This window comes from Pinus tabuliformis, chromosome 4_1, assembly GCF_031772625.1.
Source record: "Pinus tabuliformis cultivar Carrire ecotype Pingquan chromosome 4_1, CPIR1, whole genome shotgun sequence".
NCBI lineage: Eukaryota > Viridiplantae > Streptophyta > Pinopsida > Pinales > Pinaceae > Pinus > Pinus tabuliformis.
This window is the reverse complement of record NC_142303.1, coordinates 586,455,693-586,471,000: the sequence shown is the minus strand read 5'-3', so window position 1 is coordinate 586,471,000 and position 15,308 is coordinate 586,455,693. Positions and strand designations below refer to the sequence as shown.

At 39.9% G+C, this 15,308-nt stretch overlaps 1 protein-coding gene across 1 annotated transcript in view; it reads left to right on the top strand.

Annotated features, from left to right (window-relative positions):
- LOC149177321 (uncharacterized) overlaps positions 1-15,308 on the top strand; it is a 181,258-nt gene that overhangs the window by 77,091 nt on the left and 88,859 nt on the right. The window lies entirely within an intron of this gene.

Genomic DNA, 15,308 nt, shown 5'->3' with positions numbered 1-15,308 from the left:
ATACACCTCCAGGATCATAAGGAAGGTAGGGAAAAGCAAGGTTATTATGGATATCATCATCGGTATCATAGGTAGGGTGCTTGTCAAAATCATGGCCAGTGATCTCCCACTTCCCTTCTTCAGTATGGAAGTAATCTTTATTGTCAGCATCTAAGGGGTTAGTGGGGTCATCTTTCTCAAGCTCCTTGATAGGTATAATATCAGAGATAACGTCCTTGAAAAGATGAGGCTTTCATTAACTCTACTTTCTAAGAAATCCTCTTTATCAAGATCCTTATCACAATCCCGCTCTAGATCTCCCTCAATGTCTTCATCAATAACCTCATTTTGATGACCTAGAAGGGGCCCTGTTCTTTCTCATGGTCCTCCTCATATTCACTGAAGGCTTCCTCAAATGCTATATCCCAGATTTGACATGCTTCTTCAATGTTTTGAAAACTTGGTCCTTTATGCAAGAAGAAATATACAACCAACATAGAGAAAGAGGAAATGCTTCTAGGCTCACATGATTCAAGCCAATTTATATGTATACCAATAGATATAATAAACAATTCAATCTTGTCAGCAGGCTGAATTATATTGAATCTCAGAGTATACCTCATAAACTTTATTATATGATTGGTTGTTGACAATGGGTCCCCATCGAACAATCGTGTTAAAAATTTGGCAGCTCAGGGACGGATTTCTAAAAATAAAGAGTCTAAAAATAGAAAGTCTCAAGTATGACTTTCCAAAAATAGTAAATCACCTTGCATCAATTGGTAATCAGGTTTTGTTGATGGAAAATCCCTTCTGATCATCAATCAACCCTAATAGTTCAATTTTGACTTAATCATCATTTTTTTTTATATTATTATTATTATTCTTATGATACTATTATATTATTATTAAAAAGTAATTCAAGTCATTCAATCAAGAATCTCAATAATATTCTCTTACACTAAAAAAACGCATGTCATAAAAGATTCCTCTTACGTCCTCTTTAATGCATATGTTATATTTTCTCTTAAAAGCATAAGTTACAAAGGCATGTGTACGTCCTTAATGGCATGAGTTACATTTCCTAAATGGGCATGAGTTACACTCCTCAAGGCACGTGAATTACTCCTCTATGGCATGGATATGTTGCTCCTCCTATATATATGTGCCTCATTCTTTCTCCCCTCACTACTTGTGCATTGTGAAAGGAGAGTACAAACTTGTGAGAGAGAGAGAGAGTCTAGAGAAGAATTGTGTGTGTGTGTGTAAGAGAGAGAGAGAGAGAGAGAGAGAGAGAGAGAGAGAGTCTTGAAGAGTAAGAGCAGAACTTGGTGAGCCAACGTTGATTCAGTGTGTGCATCTACTGCTGCTACCTGTGATCTTCATGCTGCAACTTGTTCAAATTTGGGTGAACTTACTCATTTTCTTGATCTCTCATTGTCCTTTGTATCTTTGTTGAACAATTGATTTTTGATGGAAGAAGAATATGGTTGGGTTTTCCCTTTGTGGGTTTTTCCTTGGTCATTGGACCTAAATTCTTTGTGTCTCATTGTATTCTTGGTTGTCTTCTATTGTGCATTTGATTTATGTTCTATCTACAATTGCTTATCTAATATTGCAACATAAAGAAGTTTTGAAGTGTTTTTTACAGCGTAGAACATCGGAATTTCAATACGGCATTAGAACTTTGGTGAAGACAAGCTCCATTTGCAGCTCTCTATCTGCTGAAATATCTCTTGCTGTCTGCTCCATTTGCAACTATCTTTCTGCTGGAATATCTCTTGTAGTCCACTCCATTTCCAACTCTCTTTTTGCTGAAATATCTCTTGTTGTTTGCTCCATTTGTAATGCATTTTTTCGATAAAATATCTCTCGCTGTCCACTCTATTTACAACCCATTTTCTGCTGAAATATCAAGTGCTGTCCACTCTATTTGTAGCCCATTTCACTGTTGAAATTTTACTACCACCGTTCTTCCAAGATTTGAAGGAACCCAAGATATGATAGTAATTTTGCAGATAGTAATTAAGGTGTTGCATGTGTTTAATAGTTGTGTTTTTGGTATTTCTTGATGAATGCAAAAGTAAAGAATAGTTTGTAAGAACCGAAAAACAGATGCAAATACAGTAAAGGAGTTTATATCATGAACCTGTAATTGATTTCCTGAAAACTTACAAAATTAACTAACAGAACTGCTGAGGTACCTACCTGTGCGCCTGCAGTTGATGACACCTCCAGCTACCTTGCTTCGGTTACCAAAAGACCAAATCCACTCAGCCAAACTAAGCAGAACCTGGCTACTCAGTCCAGTAAGCTTCTTAGTTGAAGCAGACTATTCCCTCGTGCCCAGAAACCTTAGAACAATCCACGCTCTTCCTGTGGATAATTTCAGTTTATCATGTTCTTCCTCCTTCAATTTTCCTTTCCTCTGTTCTTTTCCTTCTTCCCCCCCCCAGCGCCCTCTAAAATTCTGCTTGGTGGTTTTTCTCTGTTTTCTTGGCGGTGGCCGCTCTTCCACCAACAACCCACCGCTTAGCCTTCTCGTGACACCTTCCATGTCACGTATCATATATATCTCTGTTATGGTCACGTATGTACTTATTTCATTTATAATTTAATTAATTATATTTCTTTATGATTTATTAAAGTACTTCTTTTGATTTAAGATTATTTCTTATATATATATTTTTAATCGTTTTATTAATTTATTAATATAATTTTTTATTAATAGTCTGAAATATATAATTTATAGATAGGTCGTTACATAGTTTTACTTCTATTTATGCATGTGCAAAAGAAAATGGTCTTGAAAAGAAGTATAATGTATAGAAAGTTATGAAAAAATAACTGATAGAAATTGAACGTTGAAGATAGGGGGAATTTGACTCTCTCACATTATATGAGAAATGTCATAACCTTATGGGTTTTGATAATTTTGATATTATAATTTACTAACAACAGTGGTTGTAGGTAAGAATCATGACTTTGGCAAAAGATGGAATGATAGTTTTCTAAACTAACCTCTTTTGTAGCGATCAAAGATGGATTATAATATCATTGCAGGCAGTGAATTCAATATGTATAATTATTATTACATGCCTCCACTCTGGGTTCAAGATTTGAAGATCTTTATAAAATCAATGGAAAACCTATCAATGTGTTGATTCATGATAGGTAATCATCAATATAAATTGTGGCACCAAAAGTTCACTCATTTTCACTATAAAACATTATCTCATGTGAGAAAGATGGTTTCCGAAATGCCCGAGATTAGAGTGGATTATGATGGAGTTTGCCAACTAGTGTTCAAGAAGATGCATTTCTTCTGCCAATGACATATGACTTATGTATAGTGGTAACTTATAGAGGCCGGATCAAGAGGGAGCTAACAACTTCCTTTAATCCCCATTAAAAAAATAAGCATTTTCAAGTCTTATGTTGTTTCTTTGTGTCATTGCTCTTGTTTAGTTTTATCTTTATAAATCATTGGTTATTCTTCCTGCATGAGTATTTGAATGATTCTTTCACCAACTTCTTGATGAGGATGCGATCAAGATAAGCATCTCGAAGATCATTAGGGTGCAAAATAGTACAGGAAGAGTACATTGCAAGAGGATGCTGGTGCAAGGATAATGAAGGAGCCACTCTCACATCTAGAAAAGAAAGAAAGACCTGCCTCATCACCAGGTATACTTTCATTATGTTTATTTACTTTGCTACTATTGCTCTTGCTCTTGTTCTGGGATCAACAGGTACATTTGATGAATGTGAGAACCAAGTCCTTTGTATCAAGATTGAGGAAGATGTCGAGCCATCCCATGACTTGAGTGGACATGAAGTGGACAAGAGCTCAAGACTTCTACAAGGAAGTTGGAATCAAGAAAGAGACCACCATACCATATAACCCAGAACAAAATGGGCACTTAAGGATCTTTGACTGCCTGTCTACTTTCATGTGCCAAAGGAAAAGAGTACCAAGCTGGAAGCTTCAGGTAAGAAAGGTATGATTGTTGGTTATTGTGAAAATTCTAAAGCTTACAGAATATATGTCCCTGGTAAAAGAACTATAGAGTTTAGCAGAGATATAACATTTGATGAAGATGCAACTCTTTGAAAAGCCATAGACACTCCTCCTGCCAATGTTGAAAGACAAGATGATGCCTTGGATACACAAGAAGATCCTGAGCCTGAGCCTAATCTTGCTAATGAACCCATGGATCCCATTGCCTCCTTGGATCCTTCTCCATGTGCTAGAAGGAGATAATTATGGCTTTGTGACACTTTACAAGATGTTGATAGACATTCTGCTCCTCGAGGAACATTTGGAGAAAGCAAGAAACCATGCCAGTTCTAGGGATATGTTGTAGCCATGAGCAACATTCAAGCTGAACCATGCACTTTTGAAGAAGCTGTGAAGGCTCAAGTGTGGAAAGATGCAATGGCTGAAGAATATGAGTCCATTATTCATAATGATGTATGGGAAGTGGTTTCGAGATCCCAAGGTAAATCTGTTGTGTCTTCTAAATGACTATATAAAATTAAGCATGGTATTGATGACAGTATTGAAAAATATAAAGCTAGATTTGTTGCCAGAGGGTTCTCTCAGAAAGAGGGGATAGACAGATGAAATCTTTGCACCTGTTGCCCGTTATATAACCATCCGATCTATTGTGGTTTTGGCTACTAGCTAAGGATGGTCCCTTCACCAAATGGATGTGAAGACTAGTTTTCTGCATGGCTTCCTCAAGGAAGAAGTATTTGTGGAGCAACCACAAGGCTTTGAAGTACATGACCGGAAAACTCATGTGTGTAGACCGAAGAAAGCCCTCTATGATTTGAAGCAAGCTCTAAGAGCTTGGTATGTCCACATTGATAGTTTCTTGATGAAGCTTGGTTTTACTAAAAGTAATGCTGATCCAAATCTTTACTTCAAGATAGTCCAAGGTATGCCTTTGATTTTAGTGTTATATGTTGATGATTTATTTATGACCGGTAATGAACCTCTTATCCTCCAGTGTAAGAGGGAGTTAGCTTCTGAATTTGAAATAAAAGATCTTCACTTAATGCACTGCTTTCTGGGTCTTGAAGTATGGCAAAAACCTAGTGATATTTTCCTTTCTCAAGGAAAATATGTTGTCAAGCTGCTTGAAATATTTGGTATGAGAGAATGTAAATCCATGAATACTCCAATGGAGATGAACTTCAAGAAGCTATGTGGTGAAGCTGCAGGTCTTGATTTGGAAAATCCTTCTGAGTATCCTCAACTGATTGGGGCACTGATGTTCTTAGTTAACACTAGAACAAACATGTTTTGCGGTCAATACTTTGAGCCAATATATGGTTAAACCATCTCATGCATACTGGATTGCCTGCAAAGCATGTGCTGAGATATTGGCATGGGACCATCAATCTGGGATTGAAATATACTGCTGGTGATATAAGACTACATGGATACTTAGACACTGATTAGGTTAGTAACTCTACTGATAGGAAAAAGCACATATGGGTGCTGCTTCAACTTAGGATCTGCCATGATATCTTGGATGAGCAGGGAGCAAAAGTCTATATCCCTCAACATGGCTAAAGCTAAGTACGTTGCTGTTAGCATGGCTAAGTGTGAGACAATATGGCTGAGGAAGCTCTTTGGAGGGCTGTTTGAGCATGTTCTGGACCCAATAGTAATTGGCTATGACAATAAGAGTGGGATTTGACTTGCAGAAAATCCCGTGTTCCATGACAAGTCCAAGCATATTGAGATGAAGTATCACTATATCTGGGATATGGTGCAGAGAGGAGCAGTAAGACTCCATCATATAACGATTGATGACCAGATCGCTGACATTCTTACCAAGCCTTTCCCGAAAGGAAAGTTCTTGGTTTTCAGAGAGTAGCTTGGACTGATGGATGTGCCCCTTCCTAGAGAGGGTGGTCATGGGTGATAAGCCTTGGATCTACGCAAACCCTTGTCATGTGTTGACAAGTGGATCCCCCCAAGCAGTGATGAGCCTTGGATGCGCGAGATCCTTGTCATGTGTTGACAAGTAGATCCCCCCAAGAAAAGATGAGACTTGGTTGTGCAAGTTCCTTGTCAAGTGGGTTATCCCCCCAAGCAGAGATGTGTCTTGGTTGAGCGAGATCCTTGACAAGTGGGTTATCCCCCCAAGTAGAGATGAGACTTGGTTGAGTGAGATCCTTGCCAAGTGGGTTATCTCTCCAAGTAGAGATGTGTCTTGGTTGTGCAAGAGCCTTGACTAGTGGGTTATCCTCCAGACTTTGTTGTGTGAGATCCTTGTCAAGTGGGTTATCCCCCCAAGCAGAGATGTGACTTGGTTGTGCAAGATCCTTGACAAGTGGGTTATCCCCCCAAGCAGAGATGTGTCTTGGTTGTGCGAGATCCTTGACAAGTGGGTTATCCCCCCAAGCAGAGATGTGTCTTGGTTGTGCGAGATCCTTGACAAGTGGGTTATCCCCCCAAGTAGAGATGAGACTTGGTTTAGTGAGATCCTTGCCAAGTGGGTTATCCCCCCAAGTAGAGATGTGTCTTGGTTGTGCAAGATCCTTGACTAGTGGGTTATCCTCCCCAAGCAGAGATGAGACTTTGTTGTGTGAGATCCTTGTCAAGTGGGTTATCCCCCCAAGCAGAGATGTGACTTGGTTGTGCAAGATCCTTGACAAGTGGGTTATCCCCCCAAGCAGAGATGTGTCTTGGTTGTGCGAGATCCTTGACAAGTGGGTTACCCCCCCTAGTGGAGATAGACTTGGTTGTGGGAGATCCTTGTCATATGTTGGCAAGTGGCAATCCCCCCAAGTGAAAATAGGGTGGTCGCTAAAGCTCCCCTATGATGATTCTTCTTCATTAGAGTGAGACATCATTGTTCCAAATGATACCGAGCAGAGATGAACAGAGAAAGCGAAGATCTTTTATTGTAGAAAGAAATTCCTCCCTAGTTGAGAGGGAGTGTTGAAAATTTGGCAGCTCAAGGATAAATTTTAAAAAATAGAAAGTTTAAAAATAGAATTTCTAAAATAAGAAGTTTAAAAATAGAAAGTCTCAAGTATGGCTTTCCAAAAATAGTAAATCACCTTGCATCAACTGGTAATCAAGTATTGTTGATGGAAAATCCCTTCTGATCATCAATCAACCTTAATAGTTCAGTTTCAACTTAATCATCAATATTATTATAAAAAGAAATTCAATTCACTCAATCATGGCTCTCAATAATGTTGTCTTACACTCTCATTATTGGCATGACATATTCCTCTTACACTCATTAATACTCTTACACTCTCTTACACTCATTAAAGCACATCATAAAAGATTCTTTTACACTCTCTTACACTCAATAAAAAGCATGTCATAAAAGATTCCTCTTGCACACTCTTTAATGCATATGTTATACTCTCTCTTAAAAGCATAAGTTACAAAGGCATGTGTACCTCCTTAATGGTATTTATTACATTTCCTAAATGGGCATGGATTACACTCAAGGCATGCGAGTTACTCTTCCTTTATGGCATGGATTCGTTGCTCCTACATATATGTGCCTCATTTTTCTCCCCACTACTTGTGCATTGTGAAAGGAGAGTACGAACTTGAGAAAGAGAGAGCTAGAGAGTCTAGAGAAGAATTGTGTGTGAGAGAGAGAGAAAGCCTTGAAGAGTAAAAGCAGAACTTGGTGAGCCAAGGTTGATTCAGTGCTTCAGTGTTTTAGTGTTGATTCAAAAGGTTGATTTAGTGCTTCAGTGTTTTAGTGTTGATTCAGTGTGTGCATCTGTTGCTGCTACCAGTGATCTTCATGCTACAACTTGTTCAAATTTGAGTGAACTTTACTCATTCTCTTGATTTTTTTATTGTACTTTGTATCTCTATTAAACAATTGATTTCTAATAGAAGAAGAATCTGGTTGGGTTTTCCCCTTGTGGGTTTTGCCCTAGTCATTGGACCTAAATTCTTTGTGTCTCATCGTATTCTTGGTTGTTTTTATTGTGCATTTGATTTATGTTCTATCTACGATTGCTTATCTAATGTTGTAGCATAAAGAAGTTTTGTAATAAGTGATTGTGACAACATAGAACATTAGAATTTCAACAATTGGCACATCCTGTATGTATTCCATTGTTTGGTATTGTGGGATCCATGTTATATCCAAAGCAAGAAACAACTAGTTCAACATGTTGGTTTCTATATATCAATGACGTTGGAATTACGAGGGTGAATGAAAATTGCATTCAAGAATGCTTGCTTCATCCTACAAGCATTAAACTTTGAAGCTGAATGAAGAACAAGGGCTTTGTTCTTCCAATGGAGTCGCCAGAAGAAGATCTATATTGTCGTTTAAAGGAATCACCTCTTCAAATTTTGAACCAAGGAGGCATATTTGCTTCCTCCCTTGCAACTATGGCAAAAATGTTACCACGCAATCTAGCAGGGCCCTAAGGAAGGGAAAACCTAAGGGACAACTACTAGACTAAGTGACAACAGTGAGACAACGACCCACTGTCACCTCAGTCAAAGTCCCCTACTCTTTACAAACTTTCACTAATGGGAGGAGTCTCGATAGGAAAGGGAATCACTTAGAATGCATAGATCAATGATTTAGGTATGATGTGATTCCAAAAAGCCTATTGAAGGAGAGACACAACAATGGCTCCATGCTTCAAAGAAGCTAAAACGCTCTCTAAGAAAGACCTTGAGATAAGGAGTTCAAAACATAGGGTTTTGAGATATACAATAATGATAGGTATTCCTAAGATCAAGACTCTAAGCGATGAGGTAAGACCTCACAAAAAAGCTCTATGTGACGTTTTAACAATTCTAAGAGACTCTTTGCTCCCTTTGAGAGACCTAGGAAATACTTGTGCTAGACCTAGGGATTTAGGAATAATTGTGGGAAGAAATACTTCCAAGGTACTCACTAGGTCAAGGCAAGGGAGGAGAAATGGTTATTTATTTATTTATTTAATTGAATACTATGCTCGTAAAACCCTCAAGAAAGGGACCAAGGTGAGAGAGAAAGACCTAGGTTTTCCCTCTTGGAGTAGCACCTAAGGCAAGAGATTTTATGGATGAAACTTGGGCGGATGCCCACCAAACTTGGAGCATAGGTAGCCTACACCCCGAGCTTGATGTTTGGAGGCTTTAATTCCTAAAAAAGAACATCCCTAAAATTTCGCTGCTAGCAGTAGATTTCCGCCCCACCTTTAAAGGACAGAAAGTTAGGAGGAGAAAATATGAAGAAAGAGAAGTTTGATAACCAAAATCCTTGGACTAGTGCCTATTGCTTTGGGCAATGGAGTCTTGAGATGCTTAAGATAAGATAAAACGTCTTCTAAGGAGGCTCGAAATTGATGCCCTAGATATCAATTTCAAACATTTACCGTCTTCAAGATATAATTGAGTTTCATGAAGAATTCAAAGACATTCATCCACTAGGAACATTCATTACATGACTTGCATTGGATAACATACGCGATACTCTACTAAAACAACTTTCCAAATTTAATCTTCAACAATCAGGGCACAAATTCTCATATTGTAGAGCAACAATTCCATACATTAAACAACTTTCAAAAGAAAATTTCCATTAACCTTAGGCACTTACAAAGAGACATGCAATATATCCATCTATCATTCAAGAAGAAGCTCTAAAGAAGAAAAACAAATCATCTTCCACGCATCAAAATGCATCAAAGGGTCTCCAATAGCTCCAAAGAAATAGTGTGAGTTCTTTTACAAGAGAACTAATTCAAGTGTGATGATCTTCTCTCACAAATGAGAGTGAGTTCTATTTATATGATCCTCATTAAGTCCAATTAGCCTAATTAGCCCCCAAAACATTAAAATAATTGACAAGAAACAAGCCTTAGTCACAAGTTGACCAAGTAACTTTCACAAACCATAAATTAGCCATCCAAAAGCTAGCTGCATTGATGACATCATGCTGATGTAGGGCCATAGAAAGGCCCATTGAATCCTCTAGGTGCCAAGATGAGAGAGAGATATGGATTTATGAAGGAACGAAATGAAATACAAATTTAATAAAAAACACAGAGATACAACAAAATAGAACTACATTAAATAAATAACAAATGCTGGAAACTATTTACATGTAGAATGAAGATAAACTAGCTTGGGCATTGGTAGGTTTATCTCTAAGAAGAGATGTGACAGCTACATGCCTTCAGGCTCAAAGGCCTCTTTATCATGAAAAAACATTAAGAAACCCTAAATATCTAAAAACCTAACCCTAGGTGATGAAGTGCCAAAAGGTATGGGCCCTGATAGGGTTGGTTGGAACATCAAATTCTCGGGGTTGTAACTTTGACATATGATCTCTGTTTGGCACGCATTGTAGCCCGTTAGAAAAGTCTATCTGAGGACAACTTTCGACTACAGATGTCAGTCGAAATGTTACGTTTGCTTGTTTCCTTAAAAATCGTCGTTTAGGGCCTCAAAATGACTTTGGAAGTTCAGGACCCAAAAACTACCAAAAATAGAAAACTACTGAAATAGGAAACTGTGTTGAAAAAGAGGAATCTGGCAGAAAACAGTGCTGGGGGTTCAAGTGGAATAAGTGGGTGGCCACCAATATCCACCTGGTTGGATTAGTCCTCCCCCCTTAGATAGCAATGGTACCCATTGTGTTGAGTGCCCCCATGAGGTGAGGAAACTTCTGCTGAACTTGGTCCTTGGTGAGCCACTTGCCTTCGTGTAGGAGCTGACCAACTTTGACAACCCAATACATTTGAATCCTCTGTTGGCGAGTGTTCTTAGCTTGTGTGTCCATGGCTCGATTAGTTGTAGCCTGTTCATTGTAATCTGGGGTTGAGCTCTGTTGGTGTCAATTGCTCAACAATGTCTGATGTGTCCAACAATGGTGAAAAGTATGGTTGAAGGTAGTCCACATTGAATACCAGGTGCAGGCCAAGGAATGGGGGAATACTTAGCTCGAAAGGATTGTCACCCACAACCTTGGTGATGGTGTAAGGCCCGTATCGAAGTGGTCAAAGCTTCCGATGAGCTTCAACAAGGCGTTCCTTTTGCAAATACACCAAACCTTGTCGTCCACTTGAAATTGATGTGTCACTTGATGCTAATCATGGTGTTGTTTATACTTAGCATTAACTTTATCTAAGATATCATGAACTTCTTGGTGGATGTGCTGGATGTGTTCAATAAACTTGATGGCTTTATCGACCTTGGGTTGGACATGAGTGTATTCTACCTGGGTAGTTGTAAGAGGCATTGCAACATCAATGGGACACAATGGTTGAAATCCTAGGCCCACCTGAAAGGGGCTATAGCTAGTTGAGCTATGGAGAGCTTTGTTGTAGCATGTTGAACATAGGGGAGACTCTCATCCCATGTTCGTGGATGCTTAGAGTTGTATGTGTGCAGTATGTGCACTATCATCCTGTTGATGACCTTTGTCTGACCATCATTCTGGGGGTGGAAGGCAGTCAACTTGGTGACCATGGTGTCCAACAATGCCCAAAGCCTCGACCAGAATGCACTTAAGAACTTGCTATCATGATTTGATATAATGGTCTGCGGGATCCCAAAATGTATCCACCTGTTCAAAGAAGAGCTTGGCAATGGCTTCTATTGTGATACTCTTCTTGCAAGTAGCTAATATGGCCATCTTAGAAAATCTATCGATGACCACAAATACAGTCATTACCATGCTTGGTAGAAGGAAGGCCAGACATATTGTCTATGGAGATGGATTCCCAAGGCCGACTAGGAGTAGGCAAGGGGGTGTACAGGCTTGGCTTCTTATGTTTGGCTTGGCGATGACATAGACAGTGTAGGATCTGATATATTTGCCAACATCCTGTCAGAGTTTTGGCCAATAAAAATACTTTTGCAGTAGTGCCACTGTCTTCTCCACACCAAAGTGTCGTGCGACCCAAATGTGATACGCCTCCCAAATTAGCTTGGCACGCTCACTTGAAGGAACACAAAGATGTCCTAGATAGCACAACAGTCCATTCTGAAGGTGGAAGTCGAGAATTGGCTCTCCAACCATCAACATCTTGCTGGTGGCAGCGAATTCCGAGTCATTATCATAGAGCGGTGGCTATCTGGAGGTCTCATGCCCACAAGAGTTGAGAACAGTGCTCACTACCACAATTGGGGGCTAGCTGAGGCAATATGCGATGTGATTGGTGCTTCCCTTCTTGTATTTAATGTTCAGATGGAATTGTTGCAGATATGTGGACCACTTTTGATGGCGATTGTTTTGCAACTTGTTGATTTTTGGTAGCATCGGATATGCTCTAAGTCTCAAATTTTGTAGGGAGGCTTGGACATATGTACTCCAAAGAACCCAGAAAACGTTTTGGGAAATTCCACCTGGAGAAAATTTTATTAGAATAATTAATTATTTTTAATGGGTCTGTTAATTTTAGGTATGTTCTATGCTTAGAGCAATTTATTTCAATTTTCACAGTTAGCTCAATATCTTTTCCAGATTAGCAATCACATTAACATTAAAGTAAACTGCAGATAGAACATAAATATAAATCGCAGAAGACAAGCCAAGACAAGAGGACACAAGATGTGGCACTAGCCAGGGACAAACCCCAATGTGGGGAAACCCTTGATCAATTCTTCTTATATGTTCTTCAATAGTTCAGCAGAGAGAGAGAGAGAGATAGTACGTTTACAATAGAAGTCAACATTTTGACTTATCTAGATAAGAGCATAGATCATCTCTAAGAAGATGATACATGAGATCAGTTGAAGACATGCTGCTTCAACTGGTTCTCCAAGGTGACTCCTTCACTTATCGTTGTGCTGCATTTCGTCATCATGTTGCACCTCACTGTGCCACACCATGCTACACCCATCATCACTATGCTGCATCTCATCATGCTTCATTAATCATGACTATACCCATCACTGTACTGCATTATGTGCCATTGCTACACTATGTTTCTGTACTGACCTATGCTCTGGCTGCACCTTGCTTGCTTGCTTGTTGTCCCTAGCATGCTTGTTGTCCTTAGCATGCTTGCTGTTGCATGCTAGCTGTCCCTTGCATGCTAGCTGTAACATTGCATGCTTGGTGTATTTGCTGCTAAGTACCATACAACTCTCCCAATGTTAGTTAGCTGTCCTTTGCATGTTGCTCTCCTTTGGAGATAGATGCTCCGACAATTCCCGGAAGATCCGGCTATTCCAGCTGTTACTAGCAGTTCCGGCAGTTCCCGATAGTTTCGACATTTCCTACTGTTCTGGCTGTTCCGGCTGTTCCCGGTAGTTTCGACAGTTCCTGATAGTTTCAACAGTTTCGGCAGTTCCCGACAATTCTTGCAGTTATGACAGTTCCCGACAGTTTCGATAGTTCCCGGCAGTTCCAACAGTTCCGACAGTTCCTAGCAGTTCTGGTAGTTCCCGACAGTTCCTGGCAGTTCCGCCAGTTCCGGCTGTTCCTGACAGTTCCGACAATTCCCAGTAGTTCTGACAGTTCTCGACAGTTTCGACACTTCCCGGTAGTTCTAGTAGTTTCGGCTTCTGCCCTCTGCGTCAGCTTTCCCGACTGTTTCGGCAGTTCTGGCATTTGCCCTATGGATTAGGGCAGCGTTATCGCTTAGGATCTCTCCTCCTACTAAAACCCAAAGACATTTAGAGAGGAAGAGATCCCAAGTGTGTTGAAATGACTTGAAGGCCACCTCTATTTATACTAAAACATTGAGCACAAGTGGGGTTTATTTGGTCGCTGGCTGACCTTGACGAATTGTCCCATAACACAAGTAAATTTATATCTCCATGAATACTTATTGGAATTGGATGATCTTTAGATCAATCCTACACCTCTCGATGAGAGGGATCCAAGAAAAATATCAGCTTCCATTAATAAGATGATCCACATGGAGTTTGGCCCTAGTTTCCAATTTTAACAGGGTCCCTAAGTCTAAACTTAGGAAATTAAAATAATTAATGGGTATTAATCTAACTGTGGGTGTAACTTCTAGAAGAAGATGAGGATCAAGCAAAAATTATCTTAGCCATTTATTAGCTTCTAATCTGGGCCGTTGAATGTCAATGAGGAGATTATTTAAGGAAGCTTGAGGGTCATTTGGTAGACACACCGAGAGTTGATCAGTCAGGTCGAATTGCTGAGGCTAGAGCAACGCAATGACTTCGTGGTGATCATGCAGAGAGGGGCAAAGATAGTTTTTGGTTGGAGAATCTTCTCTTGAGCCAAGAATACGCAACAGAGAGGCAGAGAAAGGCGCAGAGGAGGCAGCGTAGTGCTCAGTGAAGGTGACGCAGAGCAACGCAGTGTCTTTAGTGCAAAAGTCTGAAATTTAGTTGGGAGTTCGATGTTCTGAGCTGGGAGGGCTGAAGTCGAGGTTCCTGAGAGCAAATCGATCCAGTAGAGGAAGTGACGCAATTCCTCAAAGGTAGTGATGTAGGCCCCGCAGTGATTGTGTAGGGGCAGCGCAGAGGTAGCTGGAGACCGTTGTTTCAGTTGCTGGATCAACCGAGACTTGCAGTGTAGAGTGAGGTAATCTCACTAATTTCTTCTGTCGAGTGATATTCTCTGTACTGGATAGCCAACAAGGCATCCAAAGTTTGTATTCAGAAATAACTAGTGCTTAATAATAAACACCCTTAGAACTGTTGCACCGGTTTTCCTGCATTTGGATATTTCCGGGGACATTTGTCCAAAAATAACGGTGTCATTGTGTTGTACCTTTTCCTGTTTAGTTTCTTGTTTCAACATATTATTTTAAATAGTGAATGTTGCAATTGTATTTACTTCGATATTTACCATAGAACATAGTAAATAACTTGTGTGGATTAACAAGTAGGAGAAGTACCATCAGTTTGCTGCAGTAGGAATTCCTGGGTTTAAGGATTTTTCACATGGTATCAGAGCAGTGTAGGTGAAGCAGTAAGAACAGTGCCAGAGAACCCAATGCTGAGTAGAGAAGGAAATAGAATAAGCTACAAGAGGCAGTAGTTTGAATCCCCAGAAGGGTTTGCACAGTCCAAGCCAGGGGGGTTGAAATTTTCGAGGTAGTTTCTCTCTGAGTGAGTCGACAGAGAAGAAGGGCTACCAAATTGAAATCTTGCCATGACAGAGGGAGCAACGCTGAGCCTCAGCGTGAGGAAGAGCTGGCGGGACACAGTTTTTCTGGACGCCATTTTGCTGCGCAGAAAGATGTCAAAAGAGAGAAGAGCTGCACAATGAGGGAATTTTTCATCAGTAGACTCCCTGCTAAGAAGTCCATTTTCTTATTGGCTGAGCAACAATAGTAAGAAGCAGAGAGGAGCAGTTCGACATTTTCGAGGTAGAGATGGCAACCAGTGGTTT